This window comes from Amborella trichopoda, chromosome 3 (genome assembly GCF_054954075.1).
Source record: "Amborella trichopoda isolate Santa Cruz 75 chromosome 3, AtrichopodaSantaCruz75HAP2 v2.0, whole genome shotgun sequence".
NCBI lineage: Eukaryota > Viridiplantae > Streptophyta > Magnoliopsida > Amborellales > Amborellaceae > Amborella > Amborella trichopoda.
The window spans coordinates 7,617,107-7,623,106 of NC_142338.1; positions in this window are offsets into that span (position 1 = coordinate 7,617,107).

The window sequence follows — 6,000 nt, forward strand, 5'->3', positions numbered from 1 at the left end:
TCGGTCGATCGTATGGTTCCCACCAGTGTTTTAAAAAACACCGAGTCGAACCGGATTCGCCTGGTCAACTCGAGAATCGACACAGGCCGTGCCGGTTCCAGCATTTTAGACGGAATCGCCCGATTCCAGAAAGAACCGGGCTATTATGTACAGTGAATCGCCAAATCACTATACCGAATTGCCGAGTCCCGTGCAGAACACGGGCTGCACAGTGTTCTTCACGGGTTTCTTCAAATTTTGTCTTTTTTTTTATCATTTTTCTTCTCTTTTTTGCCATGTGATCGAATATTCAGGCTTTATGCAGTTTTTTTCAGCCTTTTCATGTAGTAAATGGTAGAAAAATTCATGTTTTTGAATCATGAAAGTTGCGGGTTTTAGGGTTTCCGCTTTTCCTTTTGTTTCATGCCAAATAGGGCATGAATCTGTGAAAAGTTAGAGGCATATTGATCGTAAATATATTCATTAGAAATTTCTGTTACGAATTTGTGATTATCTTTGAGAAAAACAGATTAATTTGGAGATTGAAGCCACGGGTTCACGAAACCAGGTAAGAACTTTGCATTTTTTTTCTTTTTCCGCCATGTGATCAATTTCAGTCCATATTTTGAAAAATAATCAGTTAAATTTATAGGGTTTTAAATATTTATCGTGTCTTTTATCATTTATCATATTCAATTTTATTTAATTTACTCAATTACAGCCTAAGTTTTTAGAATAACACAGTGATGCCTGTGAAAAACAAATTTTGCTGATTGTTTTTTTTTTTTTTTTTTCCGCCTTTCGATCTAGTGTTCACGATATATTACAAATAATGTGTTAGATTTCTGGGGTTTTTAATTGTATAGTCTTGTTTATAGTCAGATGTACTCAATTTGATCTGATTTATTCAATTGGAGCTTCATTTTTTAGATTCAATGACTGTTGTCTGTGAAGAACCGCGTTTTTTTTTTTTTGCTCAATTTTAATCAATTTGATTTGATTTATTGATGATAATATGTTCATAATTTAGGGTTTTGATTCATTATAGTATTGTTTATTGAAACATGTACTCAATTGGATGTAATTTATTCGTTTGGAGGTGGCTTTTTTAGTTGAAATGCCTAATGTAAGGTGGCTCTTTGAAGAACAGATATATATATATATATATATATATATATATATATATATATATATATATATATATATATATATATATATATATATATATATATATATATATATATATATATATATATATATATATATATATATATATATATATATATATTTCGCAATCCATGACCAAATTTTTTGAAAATTTGTGATTTTTTGAAAAGAAGTGAAAATCGTGACAAAGTTTTGATTATCATGAGGTATTAAACCATATTTTAAAATTTTATTGTTTGAGTTTGCTGTACTTTTTTTTTTTTTTTTATCCATGATCGAAGTTTTTGAAAAGTGATGATTTTCCTAAAAGATGTGAAAATCATGACCAGGTTTTGATTATCATGAGGTATTAAACAATATTTTTAATTTTTATTGTTTGAGTTTGCTGTTCTGTTTTTTTTTTTTTTTTATCCATGATCGAAGTTTTTGAAAAATGATGATTTTCCTAAAAGATGTGAAAATCGTGACCAGGTTTTGATTATCATGAGGTATTAAACCATATTTTTAATCTTTATTGTTAAAGCTTTTGTTGAAAAAATTGTATGTTGATAGATTAATTATTCAAAAAAATGAATGTTATTGTATTTTTAATACAAAACTGTATTTTTTAAATTTGTTATTAATGCATTTTTGAGTTGGAATGACTGATGTTAGGTTGCTCTAGGAAGAATTGTTTTTATTTGTTTTTTTTTTAATACATGATCGATTTTTTTTGAAAAATCGGGATTTTCCGAAAAGATGTGAAAATAGTGACTAGGTTTTGATTATCATGAGGTATTAAACCATACTTTTAATATTTATTGTTAAAGCATTTGTTGAAAAAATTGTATGTTGATAGATTATTTATGTAAAACAATGCATGTTATTATATTTTTAATGCAAAACTGTATTTATTTAATTTGTTGTTAATGCATTTTTGAGATGGAATGACTGATGTTAGGTGGCTCTGTAAATAATTGTTTTTATTTGTTTTTTTTAATAATCGATTTATTTTTTTTGAAAAATCGTGATTTTCTGAAAAGATGTGAAAATAGTGACCAGGTTTTGATTATCATGAGGTATTAAACCATATTTTTAATTTTTATTACTAAAGCTTTTGTTGAAAAAATTGTATGTTGGTAGATTATTTATGCAAAAAAATGCATATTATTATATTTTTAATGCAAAACTGTATTTTTTTAATTTGTTGTTAATGCATTTTGAGTTGGAATGACTGATGTTTGGTGGCTTTGTGAAGAATTGTTTTTATTTGTTTTTTTTTTTTTGTACATGATCAATTTTTTTTGAAAAATCGTGATTTTTCGAAAAGATGTGAAAATAGTGACCAGGATTGATTCTCATGAGGTATTAAACCATATTTTAAAATTTTTATTGTTAAAGTTTTTGCTGAAAAAATTGCATGTTGATAGAATATTTATGCAAAAACATACATGTTATTATATTTCTAATGCAAAACTGCATTATATTTTTAATGTAGTTTTGCATTAAAAATGTACTTTCAATTTTTAAAATTTTGAACGCAAAAAATACATGTTGTTAAATTGTATTATCGTGAGGAATTAAAATGAATATCATTGTAAAAAAATCGTGGCATGTATGACAATTATATTATCTTGCATTTTTTCAATTTTATTATTAAATTTTTAATTCAAAAAATGTATGTTCTTGATAATTGAGTTGTAGCCATGTTTGGAGCTTGCATTTTGTATTATATTATTCTGTATTTTTGTAATTGATATGTACGAAAATATTATTGTCAATAGAAGTATTTTGCAATAACAAATAACAACAAATATAACTACATGAACTACCCCAACATATTATCACTACACATGATGATTATTTTTCTTGTTGAACTGTCAGGTTAATTTTTAACTTTTTACATATTAAAACAGTTGAATCATGTCAAGATCAGCAGAAGACCCTACATGGCAACATGGGGTCAGACTTGATCCCAACAAAAAAGACATAATTATTTGTAATTACTGCCAAAGAGCGATAAGTAGTGGGGTACATAGGTTCAAGCAACACTTGGCAGGGGTTAAGTGAGATGTTTCTGTATGCAGTAGTGTCCCTAGTAATGTAAAAAAACAGATGGCGGCATTTCTTAAGGCTAACAAAAGAAAAAATATTTCCTAACATAAGATAAATGAGGAGATAGCCACTTTATATACGCCGTCAAGCAAGAATGATCCAGAAGAGCAATATAATAATGACCTAGACATGGCCACAAGAATGAGTTTACATGAACAATATCAGAGGGAACGCGGGTTTAGAATGCCCGGTGGTTATGACATAAGCATGCATGGTGGGTCTAGCTCGGACATGCATGGTGGGTCTAGCTTAGACATGTATGGCGGGCCCAGCTTAGACATGCATGGTGGGCCCAGGTCGAGCATGTATGGCGGACCTAGCTCAAATATGTATAGAGGGGTTAGTGGCAGTATGTGTCAACAAGAATCAAACGTTGAAGAAATAGTTCCTAGCTTACCTAGGCATGCCAGTATTGCAGGCCATGGTCGTATAGACCCATTTCTCTTAAAGCCTAAGTCACAACAGATGACCCTAAAAGGTATGATTAAAGGTACAAGAAACATGTTGGGGAGATATATTGGTAAATGGTTTTACGATAAAGATATTCCCTTTAAAGCAACCAATAGCCCATATTTTCAACCTATGGTTAGCGTAATCCAGAGAGCCGGGCCCAGGGGTAAAACCCCCGACGGCATATGAGCTCAGTGGGCCAATATTAGATGAAGAGGTGGAGGAAGTTACAAAGTGGATTGAAGAATATAAACAGAGTTGACCAATGACAGGCACTACTCTCATGAGTGATGGTTAGTTGAATAAAGTTAGCAAAAAGGAGTTTCTAAACTTCTTGGCCTATTCACCAAAAGGTATAGTTTTTTTGTCTAGCAAAGACGTATCAGGGACGAAGAAGGATGCAAACTTCTACGTACGACTATATGATTAGATAGTGGAGGAGGTGGGAGATAAGCATGTAGTCCAGTTTATTACGGACAATGCGCGTGCATGTGTTTCTGCGAGCAGCAAGTTGATAGATAAGAGGAAGCATCTAGTATAGACCCCGTGTGTTGTACACAACATCAATCTTATGTTAGAGGAGATCAGTGAGATCAAAATTGTGAAGGAGACTCTAGAGGAAGCAAGGTTGGTGTCGAGATTTATATACAACCACTCTAAAATTTCATTTCTGTTTAGAGAACACTCTAAGAAAAAAGAGATACTCAGGCTTGCCATAACCCGTTTTGCGATCGATTACTTAGCTGTGGACTCCATTCGGGAATCTGAAGGTGCATTGAAAAGATTGTTTACCTGTGAAGAGTGGTTAAATGACCACCTCTCGAAGTCCAGTACCGATATAAAAGTAGACGGCATAGTCTCAAATAGGAGGTTCTGGTCTCGATGTTCCAGTGTCGTAGAGGCCACTGCCCCTTTGGTCACGGTGTTAAGAATAGTGGATGCTGACAAGAAAGCTACCATGGGCATCCTTTATGAAGGTATCGAGATGGCAAAATCAGCTATTGGGGAGAAGTGTAGTTTTGCTAGCAAAGTGATCGAGATTATAGAAAAGAGGTGGAACACCAAATTTGGACGTCCAATTCATTATGCTGGTAAATATATATTTATATCATTAGAATGTTTCAATTTAAATCATTTTTTTATGAAATTGTAAATGACATTTTTCTATCTATATATTTTTTATGTTACTACTTCAACCCAAAATTTTTCTATTTGACACTTGAACATACCTACAAGATTATGGAAGGGGTCCGACTGGAGAGAAGCCATCGAATCCAAGTAGCAGCAATACAAGAGGTATTATTTAATGTTTGGGTAAGAACTTCATTGAGTTGTTATATTTGTGAGGAACAATGTACTAAAATGAAATATATTTGTTTTAGCTTGCTATGTATAGGGATGCTATAAGATCCTTCGAAACTAGACTTGCAAGGAATTCTCGAACTAAGATGGATCCAGGTTATCCCCCAGCTAATATTTTGTTCATTCATATATTTAATCTTATGAATTGTTCTTGCCCTTACAATGCTTTTTGTATTTTAATCCAGCTGAATGGTGGGAGGTATATGGTATTGATGCACCTCACCTAAAGAGGATAGCTATCAAGATGCTCTCCTAGACATGTTCTACTACTAATTGTGAGTGCAACTGGAGCACGTTCCAATGGTTGCACACTACTAGGAAGAATCGATTCGCTTCGAAAAAACTTCATAAACTAGTCTACGTTCATTACAACTTAAACCTCCGAGAGCGACAAATAAGAAGGAAGCTTGAAGACTATGGGCCGATAGATTTAGACATAATATTTGTCACAGACACAGCAACCAATGGGTAGTAGAAGGAGGAGCCAGTGTTGCACAAGAGAGCGTTGCTTGAGGCTATCGGTGAGGAAGATCTTGAAGAAGGTGATGAGCAACATGAAAGAGGAAGCAGCCAGCCAACATATCCACAATTCGTCGGAGTTCTCGGTGATATTGCACGTAATGAGGGAGAGTTGGACGGGGGTCTAAGGGAAAATGAGAAAGATGATGATTCTGAGGCCACCCTATCCCAGTCATATTATTCACATATTGAGTCCCAACAGCAACATGGTAGGGATGAGCACGACAATGTAGCTGAGCATGAAGGATGGACAAGCTTCGGGGATTTTGGATTTGGAACACAACAGAACACTAACACTCAGGGATTTGGGTATAGTCAGACGCCTGCTAATATCGATGATTTGTTTTTAGATCGAATCAATGAATTGTCAAATGAATTCAATCAATGGCACCAGCATGACCAAGATGAAGAATGACGTCATCTGTCATT